The sequence below is a fragment of the Ascaphus truei genome, chromosome 3 (genome assembly GCF_040206685.1).
Source record: "Ascaphus truei isolate aAscTru1 chromosome 3, aAscTru1.hap1, whole genome shotgun sequence".
In the NCBI taxonomy this organism is placed as follows: domain Eukaryota; kingdom Metazoa; phylum Chordata; class Amphibia; order Anura; family Ascaphidae; genus Ascaphus; species Ascaphus truei.
Window position 1 is genome coordinate 233,744,542 of NC_134485.1, and position 10,318 is coordinate 233,754,859.

The following is a 10,318-nucleotide window of genomic DNA, read 5'->3' on the forward strand; positions in this document are numbered from 1 at the left end:
GCAGCAAGCAAAAAAGAAATGTGGGACACAATAGTCATTGGTGTCAATGCCTGTGGGAATAGTGTCAGGGACAAGTATCATTGTCGGAAAAGATTTGATGATATTAGGTCCAAATTGAAAAAGAAAATACAAGACCAACGCGTGCATGCTACTGGCACTGGAGGTGGGCCCACACCACAACGTCTCATATTGACTCCATTGGAGGAGCTGCTTCGGCCAAAATTACTTACCGTCGTCGTGGAAGGCTTGGCTGGTGACCGTGACATTGGAATTTATCCGTCACAATTTCCAGCAGGTGATAAATATTACTGTACTAGGCGTGTCGTTGCTTACAGTTATTTTGCATATTTACACTGCTTTTTATACTGTCTACACAATATAAGCATACCTGCATCTATATATGTATATGTCTGATTCTGTATATATATATCTCAAAATAGACATATATGTAGTAGTCCTACTAAAAGCAGTAACTAATATAGCACGTGCCATTGCGTGCTCATTTACATGTGAATTCCCAAAATGCATAGCTGCAGTGGAAGCAATTGATGGTGGGCGAAGATGGGGAACAACAGGGTAGTACACATGTGTAACACATGTTCATGAGAAATTATTAGTAGCTACAGGTACAGAACAGAAATATGTAGAATATTATTGTGTATTTTATTGATTTTACTCCGACAAACATGACATTACTGCCTATTTTAAGCATGCATCAAAGAAATTGCATGTAACGGCCTACAAACATCACTGGCACTAACACATCTATAGTTGCTTATGAAAAGGTCCATTTTTGCTTTATGTCATATACAGACAGCATAATGAGGCACACGTATCATATGTTATGTCATTTCACGGTCAACTTAGTTCACACCATTTGCACCTGTTTCAAGTCATTGAAAGGTGTGGCTGATTAGGCTTTTTGGGGAAGGGAATACCTTTCTTACAACCTGAATAGCACAACTGAAGTTAATCACACTCATTTGAAAGCTTAACTCTAGCTACTAAATGCCCCAACAACTCATTACTTATCAAAGCGTACGTCACACATTAGTTCACTCATATCTATAGTTGAACTACTATGAAAGACACATTATCACACACTGCATGTGTTGTCTTGTTGAGTCACAGCCACATTCAGGTGTGCCACATCTTCGATTAATGTACCACACATATCCTCTACCAAAAACAACACTTTTTGCAATATGACCACCTTCATGATAACCATTGTGAATGGTCATCTCATGATAGTTATGTACATTATGATACTGATATCACTACACAACATATGATTTTTATGTACTCATTTAATCTATTTATCCTCACGCATTACTGCAGAAACATAGTATGTTGTATGTTAGGGAACTCAAAAATTCTAAGTACACAGGCATGTACAGTGTTATTACAACTATTTATGTTCACTTTCACACACATTTTCGGTTAAGGAACTGATGTTGTTAGTTAATCATAAATACAGAACATACAATAAGTGTTTGTTCAATATTTACACATGTAAATGTAAAACTTATGTTATTGTTATATATAGTTGCCCCTGGAGGACATGTGTCACCTGAGATGGAACAAGTGTCTTCACCTGGGTCAGCCAGCTCAACACTACTAGAAGGTGAGTGTATCATTTGCTGGCCATATAATATGTGCTCTTCTATATGTTATGTTGTCATGTGCATTATTTGTTTTGCACATCTTCTTTAAATAGGATTACTTAGTGTCAGTGAAAATTAAGTGTAAGGCAACATGTATTGTGTTAGTGATGTTAATTATCATGTAGGACTTCTGAGTTTAGAGCAACTTTTCATTCATTCATATTTCATACTGAGTCCAAACATTATTCGTAAGTCAAGGTACTTTTTAATGAGGTTATAAAACGTATGCTAACATGTTAGGTGTTACTTAGGACACAGTACAATTACATAGTAACACAGCATACATTAACATGCCATTTAATAATGTGTACATTTCTTTTTAGAACATCATGGTGATGAGGATGATGAGTATGATGAGGATGACGCCACAGAAGAGACTGAAATACAATCATGTGACCATGAAGAGGTGCCAATAGAAACTGTTGTACCGCCAAATCGTCCATCAACTTCCACATACGATGCAATTGTAGCTTCAGAGGGAAAAATAGTGGACGCAGAAAATCGTCGCCATTCAGACATGATGACAGTGCTGGAAAGGATGATTGGACTGCAGGAAGAAACAGTATCACAATTGGCACATCTCCACAGAGTCTTCATTGAAGTGCCTAAACAGTTGCAAAAAATCAACACCTCATTCGAAGCATTAGTTGTTCAGCAAACACAAGCTAATTACTGGAGAATGACTAATGTACCACAATTCAACACCTCCCAGCCAGGATCTGTTCATGCAGGTCAGTTTTCACCACATTCATCTGATATTCATTCACCAGGCCCAAATGTTACCGGTCAAGTAGCAGACATTGCTGTGCAGGTTCCTGATGACATCCTACCGCTGCCATCTGTACAAATTCAGCAGCAGACACCTACAAAGGAGGCGACAAAAACAAAACAAGACACACATGAAACAGACCAACCATCACTTGTGCAGTGTCTACCAACTTGCTCACATGTGTCACTGGGCACAAGCCCTGTCCGTGAACAGTCACTACCCAAAAGCCCTGTAGGTGAGTCGCTGCCCAAAAGCCCTGTAGGTGAATCGCTGCCCAAAAGCCCTGTAGGTGAATCACTGCCCAAAAGCCCTGTAGGTGAGTCACTGGCCACAAGCCCTGTAGGTGAGTCACTGGCCACAAGCCCTGTAGGTGAGTCACTGGCCACAAGCCCCGTAGGTGAACAGTCACTGGCCACAAGCCCTGCCCGTGAAGTGCCAGAGGCCACTCAAAGTGGCTCTGTTGTGCCTAAAGTTGGTGGCAAAAGAAAAAGGAAAATTCAAGAGACAACAAGCAGGCCTGTTACTCGCTCGCAAAAGGAACAAAAAAAATAAATGTTATAATTCAGAAAATATGTCTTTGGCCTTGTTTTGTTGACTTCAGATTATCTAATTACTATTGTATGTATGCTGAAGACTGTGTTGTTTCCAAACTTTCAACTATGTTCTTGTACACGTGAAGTTTTGGAAATGTTAACACTCATAATTAATTGTGTTATAAATATTTATGTTGTAATCGTCTGTTCAGTAATGGTCCACCAGGAGCCAGTTGCTAAGTTTAGAGAAGCTGCCATTGACTTTGCAGCAAAACATTGCATTTGGGTGTGTTAATTGATGTAAGAATTGCATATGCATATTAGTCACATGCAATTATTAAAACACCTAAGTAAGTGCAAACATCTTTCTTGTACGTGTACAGCAGGATTATGTGTAAATTATTACTTACCTTTGCCTTGCTTGGCCATTGTAATTTTGTCCTTTAATAAGTTGTGTGTTCGTTTCTATAACATCTCAGAATGTATAATAATATATATACACACACACACACACACACACACACACACACACTGAGTGAGTGTGAGTGTGAGTGTGTGAGTGTGTATATATATATATGTATATATGTGTATATATATATGTATATATGTGTATATATATATGTATATATGTGTATATATATATGTATATATGTGTATATGTGTATATATATATGTATATATGTGTATATATATATGTATATATGTGTATATATATATGTATATATGTGTATATATATATATGTATATATGTGTATATATATATGTATATATGTGTATATGTGTATATATATATGTATATATGTGTATATATATATGTATATATGTGTATATATATATGTATATATGTGTATATATATATGTATATATGTGTGTATATATATATATATATATATATATATATATATATATATATATATATATATATATAGTACTATATAAACTGGTATACACAAACTAATACACTTCATGCTTCCTTGTGAAAGCACACTATTTTAATAATACAGGCCTAATGTTTGAGAAATATCCTAAGTATGAGACTCTAACAGTATTGTGCTTAAACAAATGTTTATTACTTCATTCAATCATGTTTCTCACCATTTAAATAGGTTTCATACAAGGTATACTTAATGCCATCAATGTTGTGTGTACTCCTGCAATATAAAAAAAAATAAAATATTATATATAAATATATATATATTTTTATAAGAGATATATTTATATATATATATATATATATATATATATATATATATATATATATATATATATATATATATATACACACGTATTTAAACTCATGCAGACAGGGAGTTAACCAGACTTTCACATACACACAGAAATGTAAGCGGGGAAAAAACATTTCTTTTTGCAGGTGTGTTTTTACTGATATGCCTGGCTAAGAAATATTTTCACACACTGGTCTTTGTTAGTTTTCAAAAAAACACTATGTGAACGCATTCACAGTCTAGGGATGTTTTTCACAAACGAGATAAAAGAAGGAGAAATGTTTCTCCCACAGTCCCATATCACGAACCACAACTGTTAACCCAATTAGACAAACAAATCCAATTGGCGTTTGAAATAAGGAGTCAAAGTAGTTACTTTTGTTGACCTTGACAAGGAAAAACAGGAGTTTGTTAGCCATTCAGCACATTCATTTTGATGAGCAAATAACACAGACCTGCACACAGCTTTTGTGCTACTCAGACATGGCTGATGAATTCGTTAACAATATTAATCCCCTTTTAGGGTATAAGTACATGATCTGTGAAGCCATCTTGAACAGTCGCGGACAGAAAGCAAGCACACGCCAAATCGATGATTTCATTCGAGCAAAATATCCTTATTACCAAGACCGTAAGCATGCACGGAATTTTAATTCCTCAATAAGATTCACTTTATCAAGTAATGACTTTTTTGAACGTGACCAGGATAAGCTACAACACACCTATGGTTTCTGGAAGATTGCCCCGGAAAAACAATTTATCCTGAAAGACGGCACTTATATTGTCGTGAAAGGCATATTTATTCCTAATGGCAATAGCAATGTATCCGCTACTACTGATCCGTTTGAATCGATACGTGCTGCAATATCTGCAGCCTCCATTCCTGAAACCCACATTGTACAAGAACAAAAGTACTATGATTATGTACCAAGCCTTTCAGCTGAAATTGCATTGGAATGGGAACCGGAAGAAATGAACCTACCTCCCGACCAATTATTTGAAGAAAGCAGTGGCGATTCCTATGAGCGCATCCTGGAGGAGATATGTGCCATACTGGATTCAGCGGTTGGGTTAAGCGTGGATGAAAATGGCTTGCATTTCTGGAGCGACCAGTTGCAGCCAGGCGAAGAGTTAATTCTAGAAGAATGGTAAATATAACAATCGTTATGCGTTGACTCTGCGTTTAAATTTTTTTTTTTTTTGTAACCACCATTTTCACTTTCAATGCGTGGATACAGCGTAACATTGCAGACTGCATAACATGTAGCGATCACAAACAAATTGTTTCCTAATACAATATAGTAGGACCTGAAAGAGTAGTACACATTGCTGACGGAATAAATATACGTACTTTCCTATCCCTTTAAACATATTAGCAACATTTTACCATTACTCTAACACATACCTGTTTTGTTATCATGCAACATCTACAACATTGAAAACCGGGTCCACCACGTATGACGTGGGACCCTTGTCATGGGCCAAGGCGTCCTTAAAAAGGATTAGTGATGTAAGTCCCGCCCCCAAGCGACGTGCGCGCCTCAAAGCCTATTGGCTGTCATGTTTTGTTATAGTAACGGTAACTGCAGTGTGTGATGCGTGCGGCTCAGTGTTTGTAGGCGTACCCTGGGCGTTAGCCGAATGTTAATTGAGTGGGAGGAGTGTTAGCGTGCGTTTCACGCTGGCTTAACATGACGTCACACGTATTGCATTTGCGCATTGTGTTATCGGCCGTGCTTTCTGTTCAAACACGTCTGTTTAAAAAGAATACAGATGTACTCGTTTAGAACGAATGTAGTTTCGTCTTCATTGTATTTGAAATAAAGATGTTATGTTTACTGGTATTTTCAACATGTATTGAACGCACAACGTATGCTTTGTTTTGCGCATGCGCTAACAGTTAGTGGAGCCAAGCGTGAAGTGCGTGCGCACACAAAGATGTGCGCGCACATCTTTCAGTATACAGGCAACGTTCACTTCTTATACATAGTTATGCCTGCTACAAATTTAAAGAAACATTACATACTGATGAACAGTTTTACTTCTAACATATAAGTGAGTGACGTGTGTATCTACACAATCATATAGAGCTGCGTAACGCGTTGTCACGGATGCATATCTAGTAAGGTGCCATCTTTGACCATCATGTGTTTGCTGTATTTCAGAGATGTCGGGGAAGATACAATCGGATCAATGTATGATTTCAGAAGAGTCTACCTTTATATGAGATGATTGTGAGGAGGAGCCACCGACTACTATACTACATATGGAACTAATTTTATATTGCTTGCAGCGCTTATTAACAAACAATTAAAAATGTGATACCCTTATGCCTATATTGCATAAGCACTTAATTAACATAATGATGTTGCAAAAGAGTGCCTCATGAATTTTTATTGAGTGTTCTTTAATGACTACTAACATTTTATGACATGGTGTGTTTTATATATAACAACCATTCCCACTCTGCTAACACATTTGTGTATTCTAATATGTAATGGAACGTATGACTGTCGAAACTATGTAACAATAATAATAATAATATGAGCATGTTCATGTATAGGGCTGCTAGTTGTACGCAGCGATTTACAGACACATGTTTCAGCCTGAGGTCCCTGGCCCGTGGAACGTACAAATGTTTTTTTGCCGCATGAGGCACAGGGAGATAAAGTGACTTGGCCAAGGTCACAAGGATCCCACACCGGGAATTGAACCAGACTCCCCTGCTTCAAACTATCAGTGCCAGTGTGTGTCTTTACTCAGTGAGCCACTCCTTCTCCCAATGTAAAGGACACTTACAACCAAGTAGCCATTTATTTTTAAAATCTCTTGTTACATGGGTATGTAGATAAAATGGTTTGGGACTGTAGCAAATAATGTTACTGGCCAGATGTTATGGTCCCCTCCAATGCATGATGTTCTGAATATGACATCACCATCATGTTATGAAGTACGTTTCTGTGTATATTTCATTAACCTAACTAACTATAGTTTACTGTGTTTATTAATCGTTTAGAAATACATAGTATAGTCAATATGATGATATAAGCTACCATAATAAAGCTGGTGTTATCATTTGTCGGTGTTATACATGGATCCTACACCAATTGATAGAGACACAAACAGTTGTCTTAAAAAGTGTGTCTATGCTAGTGATGAATGTGCTCCCGTAAGTAAACAAATAAGTACAGTTATCCCCTTTTCTCCAACCACCTCTATATTACATTAATGGAAATTATAAGGAAACATACATAAAATGTGATGAAATGTGAGTAATCATTTTGTAATACAATGCACATGAAAGCTCAAGAGTAGCTAAATGCATATACATGATACAGAAAGTACATATATGTAACATTTGTGTTTAAACCAATATGTTGGGTTTTTAGTTCCAATAATTATAGGAAGATTGAGGTAGCCACATCTTATGAGAGATGTCAGCAAATATACATACCATGATCAGTCATACTGGAGATATACCTATAATGCAAAGGAACAATATATAAATTGCAAACATTGACATGCCATCTTCAGTACCGTAAACAACACAGCAAAGTGTGTATTTGGTGTTAAATGTACAACACCATGTATATTTCATGACATTCAAAATGTAAATCAGCCTGGTGTACACATCATATGGATGTACATGTTACACTGCACCAATAACATTGTATGTAAGCATACTAGAAGCATGAATGATTATGGGCATAATATGTGTTTTGTCTTAGCATAAGGAATAACACAATGCTAAAATATTATTGCTTTGTTACCCAAGTTGTATTCACATACACACAACTAAAGTACAATTGAAGAGGGATTATATAACCTGTGCAACAATAACATACCGGTGCCACATCCCTTTGTGCACACAGCAGAGAAAAGAAAGGTGTGCAACCCATATTCATCTGTGTCCTAACAGAAGGTTATATAAAGAAACATTATTGTTAATATAACATAATTAAACTATAAAAGTAGTACTAGGAACATATGAGTTTGTACTTACAAGAAAAAAATGAATTGATGAGATTCTGTCGTGTCTGGCCACCACTGGCTGTTTGTTCATTTTCAGCAGCTACATGGGTGGGATGCTCGTCTACCAAAGCCTCAGCTAGGTCTGACTGTACATTGTGCCTGAGTGCAACATTGTGCAAAATGCAACAGGCAAGGATAATATCAGACACTTTTTGAGGCTTGTATAGAAGAGCCCCACCAGTTCTGTCCAGACACCTAAACCTGGTCTTGAGTAGGCCAAATGTCCTCTCTATAACAGATCTTGTAGATATATGGGCTGCATTGTACCTGTCCTCTGCTTCAGTTTGAGGGTTTAGCACCGGAGTCAAGAGCCACGGCCTAATTCCGTATCCTGAGTCACCTATAATGAATGGAGCACACATAAGCTGACATTAGTGATCAAATTGTACAATGCCAACATTCCTAAATCAACATGTGTTTTGTGTTAGAACATGTAAATATGTACTCACCCAGCAGCCAACCAGGTTCAAAATGTCCCTCTTCGAACGCATGGAAGACTGAAGAGTTCCTCAGGATAGAGGAATCGTGACTGGAACCAGGGAACTTGGGTACCACATGCATTATCCTCATCGTGGCATCACATACCACCTGTACATTGAGTGAATGGTAGTGCTTCCGATTGCGGTACACATGCTCACTCTGACTAGGTGCAATCAAAGCAACATGTGTGCAATCGATTGCACCCAGCACACATGGTATCCCTGCTATATTATAAAAGCCAGTCCTGACTTCCAGCCACTCTGTCGCCTCTGTAGGAAAATGAATATAATTCCTAGCGCGTCTATTGAGTGCATAGAGAAACTGGGTCAAGGCCCGCGAGAATGTAGATTGCGAGACCCCGCCCACTATGCCCACAGTTGTCTGGTATGACGCGGAAGCAAGATAATGTAATGAGCACAGCATTTTAACAAGCCCAGGGACTGCACGACCTCTGGCTGTGAAAAAATCTAAATCCCCCCTTATCTCCTCATAAAGAGCTAAGATTGCTGCTGAACTCAAACGATAGCGACTTACAATCTCCTCCTCACTCATCCCATCTAACAGGGTTCTCTCCCTGTACAGACGCGGACGAGGCACAAGTTGTCTCCTCTGTCTTCTCCTCTGATCTCCTGTCCCTCTACCTGTCCCTCGGCCTGTCCCTCTCCCTGTCCCTGTCGTATCCGCGTCACTGTCACTGTCCCTCGGTGTGTCCCTCCCTTGCCCTATATGATTGTCTTCATCATCAAGCATGTCATAGAAAAGAATGTTCCTCCGTCTCCTAAACATTCGCAACATTTTGAAATGAGTAGCTGTGAATGAGCAGGTAATGTGCGTCCTTTAAATAGGTATGTGATGATGTCAGGTGACATAGTAAAATGCAAGGTGTTACATTAACATAATAAAGTACTTCTGTGGCAAGCTGTGTGCACTTGTTGTTCTAAGTATTTGTTGTGTGTATTCTGCAGGGAATGATGATATTTGGCAATGATGTGACGTGAAGCTTTGTACAAAGATTGCTTGCAAATAAATAGTTGCATGTGCAATGCATGTAACACTTGTGAACGCAAGAGTCAGTCATGTAATGAGACAAAAAGGCTGAGATTGACGTGGGAAAAGTTTTGTGTAACATGTGTAATTATCCATGTTATTGTGACATGTTGGCAACAATGAATAGTCGTGTGCATATGCATGCATTTGTGTAAGGAGGATAGTTGGTATAGAATGAGTTTACAAGGTGTCCCAATGATGAATTACTGTACATGTGTGTATAAGTTAGGTTGAAGTGCTTGTAATGCAACGGTTACAATGTAAACATGCAATGTGATTGAGCGTCCAATAAGTGACGTCATGAAAATAGGGAGGACCCAAAAGTATATGTAAACATGAGAAGACAGATGTACATGAACGTTTAAAGATGCGTGTCACATTACAAGCATTGTGTAATGTAAAGGAAGATGAATATACTGTGTATGAGTGACATGTGTGACATGTGTGACATCATGTAAATAATTGTCGCTGAGTTGAGTAAAATGTGTGATATGATGTGAGGTTCTCCTTTAAGAGTGTAGTATAGTATTTTCCCTTGCCACATCATCACATGATGAGTAATGTGAC

General features: G+C 37.9%; 1 long non-coding RNA gene across 1 annotated transcript; it reads right to left on the reverse strand.

The window, feature by feature from the left end:
- Positions 1 to 4,058: 4,058 nt before the first annotated feature.
- LOC142491025 (uncharacterized) lies at positions 4,059 to 7,726 on the reverse strand. Its single transcript, XR_012800228.1, has 3 exons — positions 7,647 to 7,726; positions 5,175 to 5,329; positions 4,059 to 4,117 (listed from the first exon to the last, which is right to left on the reverse strand). It is a non-coding gene; the product is annotated as an uncharacterized LOC142491025 (long non-coding RNA).
- Between the last annotated feature and the right edge of the window lie 2,592 nt (positions 7,727 to 10,318).